The following is a 14,588-nucleotide window of genomic DNA, read 5'->3' as shown; positions in this document are numbered from 1 at the left end:
CTAGAAATTGTAAAATTAACCTAAAGGCTCTTTCAAAAATAAGGCCAGCAGCCACACTGTTCTCTGGCACACGGGTGCGCTTGATCGTAGTGTTGGTGCGCTCGAGCTTAGGTCTCCTTCGCTTGATTGCATGCTCCAACTTCCCAAATTACACTTAAAGTCCAAAATATCCAGGAATGCCTCATTTTCTTCCATGACCTATAAAAACACTGAAAACACAAAAAATGAGTAAAATTACACAAACTAACACAACAAAGGAATTAACAAATATAAATTTAGGGGCTAAAATATAGATATTTTAGCACTTATCACACCCCCAAACTTAAATATTGCTAGTCCCTTAGCAATATTAAACTAAAAAGAAAATGAAAAACAGAGAACAAAAAGATAAATCCATCTTTCGTGGAATGTACGATTGCATTTTGCGTATGCAACAAGCCTTTTAAACTCCTAGGAATTCTCTAGAGGATGAGTGAAGTCACGTGAGGGTTTTCTAGGAATGTTACCCATAAACATTACGCAATGTTCATGTTATCCAAAAATTTGAAGTATCACTCAAAACCATGATTTTCATTTATTAGCAAGTTTGAAAAGGTAAACTCTATCTTCTCAATGAAATGAAATTTTGCAGTTTAATCACTTACAAAAGGCAGGCTTAGGCATCACAAATTCGAAACAGTGTAAAATAAACTAGCACATAAAAATGAAGCGTCCAATTAATTCCAATGTACAATGTCTCAATATCTCAGAGTTCATTGAAATTCCCATCAGAATGAACAACAATGGCATAATTTTCTTTTTCTTCTTTTTTTTTAATTTTTTTTTATTTATTTTTGGTCAGGCTATGCAATGTTTGATTCCCTTAAGCTTTCTAATTGACCCATGTAACGAGTGTTAAGTCAATGACTCTCAAACCAGGTGGTTTTAGAGCATTAGGTGTAAAGACACTCCTAAGGATTTACTAATTCGAGTCAAAAAGGCTACGAAACCGAACTAGCCATGACATTAATGAAATCAAAATTCTTCACCATTCGACGTGAACACTTATTGCTTAATGAGGCAAGATGTCCAGTTAGTAAGTGAAAAGCTTATCAATGATTATTATTATTATTATTATTATTATTTATAATTATTTATTTTTATTATTATTATTATTATTATTATTATTATTATTATTTTAAGATTATGCCAAAGTGTCCTACCAACAGGCATCCCAACTTACTCAAGACATTGAAACATACACATCAGACTCTCACGTAACCCCATAAATTATGTGCTAATGTGCTTGTTTTAGATCAGATCAAACAGGTGAATTCTCAAATGCCTAAAGCAAGTAACCACACTTAAAAATTCGATTATCAGATCATGTGTTCAAAATTTTAAGCTCGCTACTGAAATCAAATCACAATTCTTTTAAATCAATCAAACTTTTAAGACAAACATGAACATACAAATTTTTTTTTTTTTTTTTTTTTTTGAAATCAAGTTAAATGGGACAAAGTGTGTGTAAGTGCCTCCCAGACCACCAAACTTAAATTACACATTGTTCCTAATGTGTGTATAACATGAAAAGATCTTACCCGGGAGATGGGTGAAACTGCTTGGAATGGTATGGCTCGTAGCACACCCCCAAAATTGAACGCGAACACACTTGTCCCTAAAAACCAATAGACTCAAAGAAATAAAAGGGAAACAAAAAGATGCTAAAGATAAACACAAAAGTAAACTGAAAAACAAATAGAAGAATAAAAGGATAATTTGTAGGGTGCCTCCCATGAATGCTTAGTTTAACGTCTTTAGCCAGACTGTGGTCCTCCCCTCATTTCTACCCAAAAGAGGATGCCCTCGAAGGTGGTGGTAGTCGATCTAGAATGGACCGTAGCAATCCATCTTATGCCTATTATAACAGTTCTCCTTGCTTCCGCAGTAGTTCTTCTTGTGCCTTTAAACGTTGTTCAACCAAGAACTTGTCCTCCCGAGCTTCCCTTCTATGGTCAGCTAGCTCATACCAGAGGAATGAAAACTCATCACAAATGTACTGGTACTGTGATATGCCCATGGTGCGCTCCGCCTCCACTACTCTCTCTACCTCAGTTGCTGGTGCTTGAGGTACCCTTGGCATGTGTGATTGGCTTTGGCTCCACTGGATTTTGCCAAATTTTGGATGTTCTTTGACAGGTCCATCTGTTGAGGTGCCCTTAATGCCCTTTTGCATAAGAATATGAGTGAGTAAAAATGGGAAAGGTAACCCCCATTTATTTGTAGTGTTGGCTCCTTATACATGCACCTCGTCTCAAAATTTATAAATCTGGCTCCAGATGAGCGCAGAAATGGAACACTAAAAACCTTTATGAAAGGCGTAAAGTGCTTGGAGGAACAGGTCTCGCATCTGAATTTTGTGTCCCAAGGGGAATGCATTGCGATGCAGAATAGAGTCCGTGAGCCAGAGTCTTGGAGGCATCTTGGCCGTGCTGCCAACATTGTTGTGCTTGTCCGCAAACTGCCCCCCACACATGTCCTCAATGATTTCCGCGATGTAGAACTTGGGAGTTGCTCTTCAAACTGTGCATCTTCTGGAGGGTGATCATCATTGCACTTTAAAGCAATGGCTATGTTGGTGGATGTGACCTCCATATCCTTGCCTTGTACTGATGTGGACATGACACCCAACTTGGTGCAGTTGTAAGAGAGGTGCTTATAGAACTGTGTGATGAGGCTTTTGTAGGCGGTGGAAGTAACGGGCTTGAACAATCTCTTCAACCCACGGTGCTTAAACTCTTCAACCGCCCAATGAGTAGCTTCAAAGTGCTTGAAGTCGTCTTCTATTAATATTGTCTAAAAAAGAAGCTCCCTTTACTCAAATGTGGGTCGGGAGTCTATGGCTTGAGTTTCAGAAGATCGAGAAGACGAAACTTGAGCTCTAGGCATTGTTCAGATTGGTTCATACCTGTAACCCATGGCGCTTATACTCCGCAACAGGTAGCGTGCACTCCCAAAAGCAAGTGGTGTAAAACCAATATAAAAATGGCTTCAACCCCCTGCAAAATAAATAAAACCAACACAGAAGATGAAGCACAATCTGTAGCTACAAATTGTGCTTGTCAAAATAGAGAAAAAAAAAATGGAGTGAAGGGAGAAAAACATAAGTACGGGGTAGGGAGGTAATGGGGAGATAGAAGGAAAAAGGGATGGAGGGAAAGGTTGGTGGAGTGTGCGGCGGTGTGCGGTGCAGAGGTGATCAGAGATGGAGGTTGGTTGCGCTATGGAGAAATAACAGGGGAAAGGGGGAAATAACCTAAAAATAGGTCACGTGTGCCTCTGTTCGAGTGCGATCGATTGCACTGTAAGGTGTGCTTGATTGCAGTCACCCAGAGGTGTGCGTGTGTGGTGGAAATGCACACGTTCGCATTAGCAGAACTGAACTATACGTGTGTGGTGAGAATGCGCTCATTCGCAGAAACAGAATGCAACAAATTTTTTTTTTTTTTTTTTTTTTTTAGTTTTTTTCGAAATTGAACAACATTGTATCTAAGTAAAGAAAAACAGACAACGAAATATAAATAAAATAAAACACTAAACTTACTACGCAAAATAAAGAAAAACTAAAAATTCAAATTGACATAATTGAAAAGAAAATATAAGTTAAAAAGGATAGAGATTTTTTTTTTTTACCGTACTCAGTGGCCTCAGTACCACTGATCTGAACAGATGCGCTTGAGTCCTGGATTGCTCAAACGCTTTTGACAGTAGCTTCAGTGCTACTATCTTTGGGAGATGCACTTGAATTCCACCGAATGTGGCTCGAGTGCTCTTGGTGGTGTTGCATATTGAACAGACTGGAGTGCCAAATCCTCATCTCTTGGCACCAATTTCAATTCAAGGTATGACTTTACTTTGTGTCCATTCACCTTGAATGTCTAATTCTTTTCTGGACTATGAACCTCCAAAGCTCCATGAGGGAACACTTTGGTGACAGCACAAGGACCAAACCATCTAGACTTAAGCTTACCAAGGAAGAGTCTTAACCTCGAATTATAGATCAACACGTTCTATCCCACATGAAACTCCTTCTTGACCAGCTGCTTATCATGATATGCCTTGGTTCTATCCTTGTAGAGCTTGGCGCACAAGCTCAAGACTGTGCTTGTCTGGACGTTCTTTGAAAGTACGCTCGATCGCACCTGTGATCGACCACACTGTCAAAATCTCTAGCTTTTCCCAAATTTGCTCTTTAAGCCCCGTAGTTTAGAAATGCTTTCTCTTTTTCCGAAAGCCTACAAAAACACAAAAAACACATAAAAGAAATAAAATGGCACAAACTAACAAAACTAAGGAATTAACAAATATAACTTAAGGGGCTAAATACATATATTTTAGCACTTATCACACCCCAAAACTTACATATTGCTAGTCCCTTAGCAATACGAAACTAAAAACAAAATGAAAAACATAAAACAAAAAGATAAATCCATCTTTTGTCGGATGCACGATTGTATTTAACGTATGCAACAAACCTTTTAAACCACTAGGCATTCCCTAGAGGACGAGTGAAGTCTCGTGAGGGTTTTCCAAGAATGTGACCCACAAACACTATGCACAAGTCATGTTATCCAAAAATCTAAGTATCACTCAAAACCATGGTTTTCATTCATTGGCAAGCTTGAAAAGGTAAACTCTATCTTCATAATGAATTGGAATTTTTAAGTCTAATTACTTACAAAAGGCAGGCTAAGGCATCACAAATTTGAAATAGTGTAAAGTGAACTAACACAAAACTATGAAGCTTCCAAGTAATTCCAAGGTGCAATGCCTTAATATCTCAAAATTCACTAAAATTTCCATCAGAATGAATAACTATGGCATCACTTTCTTTTTCTTTCTCTCCCGCTTTTTTTTTTTTTTCTTGGTCAGGTTGTGCAATGTTTGGTTCCCTTAAGCTCTCTAGTTGACCCATGTAACGAGTGTAATGTCAATGACTCCCAAACTAGGTGGTTTTAGGGCATTAGGTGTAAAGACACCCATAAGGACTTACTAACTCGAGTCAAAAAAGCTACGAAACAAAACTAAACATGACATTAACCAAATCAAAATTCTTCACCTTTTGACGTGAACACTCACTGTTTATTGAGGCAAGAGGTCTAGTTACTTAGTGAAAAGCTTATCAATGATCATTTGTTATTATTATTATTATTATTATTATTATTATTATTATTATTATTATTATATATATGCCAAAGTATCCATCTAATAAGTCATCAAGTTTTTACCCAAGACATAGAAACACACACATCAGACTTTCATGTTATACCCTACAAATTATGTGCTAATGTGCTTGTGTCAAATCAGATCAAATATGTGAATTCTTAAATGCCTAAAGCAAGTAACCAAACTGAAAAACTCTGTCATCGGATCATGTGTTCAAAATTTTAAGCTCACTAATGAAATCAAATCACTATTCTTTCAGATCAACCAAAATTTTAAGACAAACATGAACTTTCAATTTTTTATTTTTTATTTTTTCAAAAATTAGGACCAAGTGTGTGTAAATGTGTCTCCCATACCCCCAAACTTAAATTACACATTGTCCCCAATGTGTGTATAACACTGAAAGATCTTACCTTGAAGATGGCTGAAACTGGCTGGAATAGCATGGCTGGAAGCACACCCCCAAACTTGAATGCAAGCACACTTGTCCCTGAAAAACAAAACACTAAAATAACAATGGAAAAAATTAAAAATAAAAATAAAATAAAAACAAACAAAGAAATAAAAAGGATATGCTATGGAGTGCCTCCCATGAGTGCTAAGTTTAATGTCTTCAGCCAGACTGTTGTCCATCTCTTAAACTTGAAACACTAGTCTTTTCTTCTCTTGCACCAAAGAGAATGAATTTTTCCTATTGCAGGGTGATTCCAAATGTCTGTAGATTGAGGTGGACCACTCTGAGTCTTCTCAAACAGTTTCTCATTCGGAAGGGAATCATGAACTAGAATAAAATAAGAAGAATACTCAAGGAGCTTTTCAATCTTGATGTCCTCAATTTGCTCATTTGGTAGCTCTAACAGACTTCTCTCCTGGACTTTTGGGACTTCGGGAATAAGAGCTAATGTTGAAGAATTCTCAGTGCTCTCTTCTTTTTCCCGATGTGGTTGTAATGGAACCTCAATTTGCTCCTCCTTCCATTCTTCCTCTTTACATTCAACCACTTCTTCCCTCCTCAATGTGATAGCTTGCTCATCATAGTAGGTGCACTATTCCTTCATGTATTGTCCATTGTAATTTGCCACCAATTGATCTTGGAGCCCTTCTTCTTTGAGGATCTCTGATATTTGCTTGAAGTGAACCTCTGTCTTGGCCATGGTGGATTGCAGTAGTTGAATATGGGCCTTACTGTGGCTATGAAAAGCTGACATCATCTCTTTATAGGCAAATTGTACTTCTTCTAAAGCAGAACTTGCTTCTTCTAAGGTAGAACTTGCTTCTAACAACTTTTCTGAAATCTCAAGAAAAGGTGGTTCTTCATGATATTGTGGAGACCAATTGATGGGACATGGTTCCACTTCATGATAGTGTTGAGACCAATTGATGGGAGATGACTCCTCTTCATGATAGCAAATACTCTCTTCCTTCATATAGTGTCCATGAGGAATGGTCACCTCCTGACTTTGGTACTCTTCTTCTTCTTCTTTGAGGATATCAGCTCCTTGTTTGGGGTGGGCTTTCGTCATCTCAAATAACTACCGTGTACTATTGGTCAACACATTCATTATATCTACAACTCTTTAGAAACCTCAGGCGGAGGTAGTTCAGCCTGATATTTCTGTTGTGGAGCTAATTGAGAGGAATAAGAATGATCATAGAATTGCGGATATGATTGACGATGAAGTTCATGAAATTGTGGAGCATTATTTCTAAGAGCTTGAGCTTGCCGCGAGAAATTAGACTATTGGCTCCATGTTGGGTTATCAGAATCAAAATAGCTATCGTTCCCCGGTCTAGAGAATGATGTGCTCATATGCCCATAAGAATAGTTAGAAAATTATCTTGTTGACGGACAATCTCTAACATGGTGATAAGGTTTATGACAATATGAACATGGTCCATGGGGTGTTGGAATGTTTCCCCACATGTGTGAAAATAAAAATAAAATAACAAAAATAAGTTAAAATCAAAAGGAAAATAGAAAACAGACTTAAAAATAAGGACTTACGAAGATGCAAACTCGAATGACCCTACATGAAAAAGAAAAAGAAATCAAATCTATAATTATAACAGTTTCTGTGCTGCTGTCTGGATGTGCGATCAATCGAACCGTAAGGTGCGCTTGATCATACTAGTGCGCTCGATCACCCTGGAATGGGCGCTTGAGCACACCTCTGGAAGCAGAACAGGAACTGCGGAAAAACTAGAAAAACAGAAGAAAAAAAAAATTAAAACAAAATAAAACAAACTAGGGAAAAACATTTTAAACAAAATTAAACAATCTCTGGCAACGATGCCAAAAACTTGTTGTGCCAAATACTACCTAAATTAATAGATAATAATTGGTACGTTTTACTAGCAAGTGCACGAGATCAAAACGATAGTATAGGGTGCAAGTACGAGATCATTCCCATGAGGATTGTTGATTTTGTTTAGAATAGTTTTTAAAATATCAAGATTGTCACTAAATTGATATTATGAAAATAAATAAAGATAAATGAAAAGGTAGGGCTTTGATATCCACCACTAATCATGCTCAATAATATAAAAATATGCCAATCTTCCAATCATATTATAAATACTTAAAGTTTGCCAACCTAAAGGCATGGGTGTATACTCCTTAAGCTATAGATTTCTCTAAGCAACGAATTAGACATGGGTGTATACTCTAACTCTTTTCTTTCTTAAAGGATTTAGCATGGTTGTAGACTAAGTTGTTCTTTAAGATAGCATAAATCTATGAAAATCGACAAACACATGGAGCCTAGGGCATTGCTGTATACTCCCGGTTTTCCATGTTGATTAACCCAAGAACCCGTAAGAAAATTCTTTTGTCACTCTATTAAGCCCATGACTCGATCATGCAAATTGACTTAATTAACTAATCCATGCCACGTGCAAATAATGGCCAATCACACACATATGAGGAATTCAATAAAACATGAATTAATCAAGTTTAGCATCACAATATAATTATCACAAAGGCACCAATATTGAAATATTAACTAAACATAATTAGGGCTTCAATCTAGCGCTAATAAAGTAATTAGCTACATATTATTATAACAAAGCTAAAAGAAAAGGGAAAGAAAGAACCGAAAGCAACTCCTTGAAGTGGCCTCGAAATTCTTCTCCTTGAAATTCTGTCTGGAATTGTGAGGCTTAGAGGTCTATTTATAGGCATAGAGAAGTCCTAGAAACCCTAGTAAACCTAGAAAATCCGTAGGGTTTAATCCAATTACAAGTGGGTTTGGAAAACCCTAATATGGAAGTGAAAATGAGTCTTGCGCCGCTGATTCTTTTCTCCAGCGCATGGGTGCGCTCGATCGCGGCCCGTGTGCACTCGAATGCACCAATGTGATCGAGTCTCCTCTTGTGTGCACGAGCGCAAGACTGTGCTCATCTGGACGTTCTTTGGAAGTGCGCTCGATCACAGGTCCCCTACAATTGATCACACTCTCAGAACCTCTAGTTTTTCCCAAATTTGCTCTAGAAGCTCCATACTTTCAGAAATGCTTTCTTTTCTTCCAAAAGCCTACAAAAACACAGAAAACACATAAAATAAATATAATAGCACAAACTAACAAAACTAAGGAATTAACAAATATAAGTTAAGGGGCTAAAATACATATATTATAGCACTTATCAAGTACCCATCTTATTAATGTAGGCTTTGCATCATTTTTAGCAAACAAATACCTCAAAGCTGCATGGTTAGTGAATACAATAACCTTAGAAAGAACCTTGTACGACCTAAATTTCTTCAAAGCAAATATGACAGCTAACAATTCTTTCTCTGTAGTAGAATAATTTAGCTGAGCATCATTCAACGTTCTAGAAGCATAGTCTATAGCATGAGGTACCTTGTTGATTCTTTGACCTAAAACAGCTCCAAAGGCAAAGTCACGGGCATCGCACATGAGCTCTAATAGAAGACTCTAATCAGGTGCCATCATTATTGGTGTAGATGTCAGTTGTTTTTTCAATATGTTGAAAGCATCCATGCATTCTTTAGTCCATTCAAACTTGACATCCTTGGCCAGTAGTTCATAGAGAGGTCTAAAACTTTTTGAGAAATCTTTGATAAACCTTCTATAGAACACGGCATGTCCAAGAAAACTTCTTTCACCCTTGGCCATCATAGGAAGAGGGATTTTGGAGATGATATCATTCTTGGCCTTATCCACCCCAATACCCTTGCTGGAAATAACAAGACCCAGTACAATGTCTTGTTGTACCATGAAGTGGCACATTTCCCAATTGAGCACTAAGTTGCATTCTTCACACCTCTTGAGGACAATCTGTAGATAATTGAGACATTCATCAAAGTTAGAGCCAAAAACACTAAAATCATCCATAAATACCTCAATGAATTTCTCCACCATGTTCGAGAAAAAGCTCATCATGCATCTTTGAAAGGTGGCCGGTGCATTGCATAACCCAAAAGGCATCTTTCTATAAGCAAATGTGCCAAAAGGACATGTGAAGGTGGTCTTTTCTTAATGCTCTGGCGCAATTGCAATTTGATTGTAGCGACTATACCCATCCAGAAAGTAGTAGAATCTATGGATGGCTAACCTTTCTAGCATCTGATCAATGCATGGCAAGGGAAAGTGATCTTTTCGAGTCACCTTTTTTATCCTTTGGTAGTCAATACATACCCTCCAACCAGTGGTTACTCTTGTAGGTACCAGCTCATCTTCTTCGTTCTTCACCACTATGATCCCACTCTTCTTTGGCACTACCTAAACCGGACTTACCCATTTGCTGTCTAAGATGGGATAGATGATGCCAACTCATGAGTGCCAAATATTGCATATTTGGACCCCTTAATTTACGTTAGTTAATCCTTTAGCTGTGTCGTTATCTAATGCTTTGGTTTAGTTTTGTGTTTTTAGTGTTTTATTGGTTGTTGAAGAGAAAATGTAGCTTTAAAGGGGAAATTGCTAAGTTTAGACGGAAGCTGGAAAAAGAGCATCTGAAGGTAGGATCGAGCCTACCATCTAGCGCTCGAATGCATGTGCGCTCGATCCCAGGTGGGCTACGCTTGAGCGCACCCATGCCCATCAGCAATACCAGCGCACAAGCGCTGCACCGCAAGAGCAACACTTGCACGAGCGCAATCGATCGCACTGGCCATGCGATCGAGGGCACTCGAGCAGATAGAATGTAGTAAAGACTCATTTCCCAAGCCAAATTGGATTTTCAGTCTTATTTTGGGACTAGGATTACTATGGCTTCTAGAACTCTCCTAAGCCTATAAATAGACCTCTATGCATTCAAGAAAAAAGAGACAAGTCCAGAGAACAAAAATCCACTGCTTTTCTCTTTAGTTTAGTTTTTCTTTAGGTTTAGGTTTAGGTTTACGTCTAGGTTTTATTTTTATGTGGAGCAAAATTTCCAACTAAGGTTGGGGAGGAAGCCTCACCGATGAAGAACAACATTGCTTTTCATGTAAGTCTTTATTTATTCGATTTTATTGGGTTTCATATTTCAATTGTTTTATTTCTTTTCAATTCGATTGAATGATTCTTAGATATCTTTTGTGATTCAAGGATACACTTGATGATTTGAGATAATTCAATACAATTGATTGCTTGATTTTGTTTGTTTAAAAATTGGATATCTCTTGTGATTTGTTCTACGAATACATTAGGTGTTTCAATTAAAATTGGTTATCTTTTGTGATTTACGGATACATATGATGATTTAATTGATATTGGATTCCTTTTGTGATTTGTGCAATGAATTGATACATGGGATGGTTTTGATTAACTGTTGAAGCATATTAAAACATATATAAGATTTTAATTGTGAAAACTTCGGATTAATATTGATGAACATGGAGTATATTGTTATGATTCGGTGAGTGTGAATTCCTAAATCTTAGTCTTTATCTTTTGTTTTATTTTATTTAGTTTATATTTTATCTTTTAATTTTCAAAATAAAAAATTCAAATCCTCTTTTAGAACTAGGTTAGGATAAAATTAGTTTAGATATAAGTTGTTCTTTCAAAAACACAATTCCCTATGGGTTCGTGGTAAGTGCTAAAATATATGTATTTTAGCCCCTTAATTTATATTTGTTAATTCCTTAGTTTTGTTAGTTTGTGCAATTTTATTTACTTTTTTGTATTTTCTTTGTTTTAAAGGTTTTTGAAAGAAAATGAAGCACTTCTAGAAAGTTTGAGCATAAAAGACAAAATTGGGAAAAGCTAGAGGTTCTGACAGTGCGATCGATCGCACTAGACCAGCAATCGAGTGCCCAAAGCCAAGGAGTGAGCGCAAGGCGGGCACTCACACGCACAAGTCAGCTGCGACCAGAATTCCCTTTCATTCCATATTAGGATTTTTCAAATCCCACTTCTAATAGGACTAAACCCTACGAATTTTCTAGGTTTACTAGGGGTTCTAGGATTTCTCTAGGCCTATAAATAAACCATTAAGCCTTTAGAATAGACATACAATCTCTAGGAGAAGAATTTGCGACTCTTCAAGAAGTATTTTTCCAGGTTTATTCTTTTCCTTTCTATTTTATTTATAAAGATGTTTAACATCAAACTCATGTGTAACTAAACTCTTTAGTAGGGCTAGATTGAAGCCGTAATCATGTCTCTTTAATATTTCAATATTTGCGCCTTTGTGATAATCATATTGTGATGCTTAACTTAATTATTTCCTACTTTATTGAATTCCTCATATGAATGTGTGTGGCCAACAAATGCATGTGGTATGGGATTAGTTATTTAAGTCAATTTGGATAATCAAGTCTTGGGCTTAATAGAGTAACAAAATATATCTTTGTGGATTCTTGGGGTAATCAACATAGGCAACCGGGAGTATACACCCATGCCCTATGCCTCATGTGTTTGTCGATTTCCATTGAATTTATGCTTTCTTAAAGAACAACTTAGTATACACCCATGCCAAATCCTTTGAGAAAGAAAAGAATTAGAGTATACACCCATGCCTAATTCGTTGCTTAGGGAGATCAATAGCTTAAGGAGTACATACCCATGCCCTTAGGTTGGGAAATATTAAGTAATCTCGATATGATTAGAACATTGGCATATTGTTATATTATTTGAGTATGATTAGTGGTGAATATCAAAGCCCTACCTTTTATCCTTATTGAATCAAAAATCAATCTTTTCTCTTATTTTAATAGTGGAATTAATTTTAATCAAAATTTACCAATCCTCATGAGAATGATTTCGTACTTGCACCCTATACTACTGTTTTGATCTGGTGTACTTGCGAGTTAAAACGTAGCAAATACTATCTATTAATTTAGGTAGTACTTATCACAACAATTTTTTGGCGCCGTTGCGGGGGATTACGTTAAATTCTGTTTAGAATTATTTCCCTTTAGTTTTGTTATTTTTAAATTTTTAGTTTTAAATCCGTTCTATTTTTATCAAAATCTAAATCTTTTGCTTTTTGTTTTAAGTTATGTTTCAGTTCTGCGGACAGCTTGCAATCGAGCGCATACCAGTAGCGATTGAGCCCAATTCTAGGAGTGATCAAGACAGCAGCACTGAAGCTGCTGTAAGTGCAGAAATTGATCTTTTTCATGCAAGGGCTTTGATCTAAAAACCCATCCCTCGTTCCAATCGATCTAGAAATTGAGCGAACCATTGGACAAAGGCCCAGAGACAACTCCGACACAGAAGAACAGTTCAAGGTTGAAGAAGAACTTTAAGTTGAGGAACCAATGGTAGGATATCTTATGAACCAACCACCACCAGTGAGGCGACCTATGAAGCATGCCTTCATTCCACAAAACCTTGACCAGCCATCGTGCATTGCCTACCAACCAGAAGTACAGGGCACCTTCAATTTGACCCCTCACATACTCAAAACTTTGATTCACTTTAGAGGCATACCTAATGATGATCCACACTTGCACCTTAGGGAGTTCTTTGACCTCAGCAATACTTAGAACATTCAAGGCGTAACTCCAAAGGGAATCAGGTTAATCCTCTTTCCTTTTTCTTTAAAAGATAATGCTAAGTTATGGTTAAATTCCTTGCCTGCAAATTCCATTCATACTTGGAAAGAGTTAGCCACTCAATTCCTTAAGAAGTTTTTCCCACCTCAAAAGACAAGGCAACTTAGAAGGGAGATTCACACATTTTAACAAAGAGATGGAGAGTGCGGCTGGTCCGGATGCTCCCTAGAACTGCGCTCTATCGTAAGTTGGTGCGCTCGATCGCACTCTGCTGACGTTCGATTGCAATCACAGAATTCTAATCCGCAACTAGAAACAGAAAAGAGAAAAAAAAAAATAAGAATCAACTGAAAATATTTTTGATAAAAAAATAAAAAATAAAATTGAAAATTGAAAATTAAAATAACAAAACTAAAGGAAAATAATTTTAAACAAAATTCGCCCCAATCCCTGACAACGGCGCCAAAAACTTGTTGTTCACAATTACCCACCTAAATTAATAGGCAAAAAATTGGATGTTTTACCTGCAAGTGCACGAGGTCAACATAGTAGTATAGTATGCAAATACGGGGTCATTCCTACAAGGATTGCTAAATCTTGTCTAAAATCAATTCCCAAAGCAAAATAAAACAAGAGATTGGATTTAAGTTGATAATGATAAAAGGTAGGGCTTTAATATCCACCGCTAATTATATTTAGCTAATATATCAATATGCCAATGTTTTGATCACGTTATGAATATCTAACGTTTGTTAACCTAAGGGCATTGGTGTATACTCCTTAAGCTATTGATTTCCCTATGCAACGAATTAGGCATGGGTGTCTACTCTAATTCTTTTCTTTCTTAAAGGATTTAGCATGGGTGTCTCCTAAGTGTTCTTTAAGAAAGCATAAAACTGTGGAAATCGACAAACACATGAGGCCTAGGGCATGGGTGTCTACTCCCGGTTCCTCATGTTAATTATCCCAAGAACCCGGTGTGAATTTCTTTTGTTACTTATGTTAAACCCTAGACTCATCATCCAAATTGATTTAACTAACTAGTCCACACCACACGCACAAGTTGATCAGGCACACACATATGAGGAATTCATGAAATCAGGGATTAATCAATTTCGATATCACAACACAATCATCACAAGGGCACCAATATTGAATATCAACTAAATATAACTAGGGCTTCAATCTAGCCCTACTAATTAAATTAGTAACATATGAAGTTGATGTTAAACATCTTCATAAAATAAAATAAAAGAAATAAAAAGAATAAACCCGAAAGTTGAACTTGAGAGCTCCAATTCTTCTCCTCCTCAAGCCTCCTTTATTCTAAAGGCTTAAGGATCTATTTATAGGCTTTAGAAGTCCTTGACAAACTAGTAAACCTAGGAATTTTCGTAGGGTTTTAAACATATTACAATTGAGAGTTGGAAAACCC

This window comes from Corylus avellana, chromosome 9 (assembly GCF_965113065.1).
Source record: "Corylus avellana chromosome 9, dhCorAvel1.hap1.2, whole genome shotgun sequence".
Classification (NCBI taxonomy): Eukaryota; Viridiplantae; Streptophyta; class Magnoliopsida; order Fagales; family Betulaceae; genus Corylus; species Corylus avellana.
Note: the sequence above shows the minus strand (reverse complement) of the source record.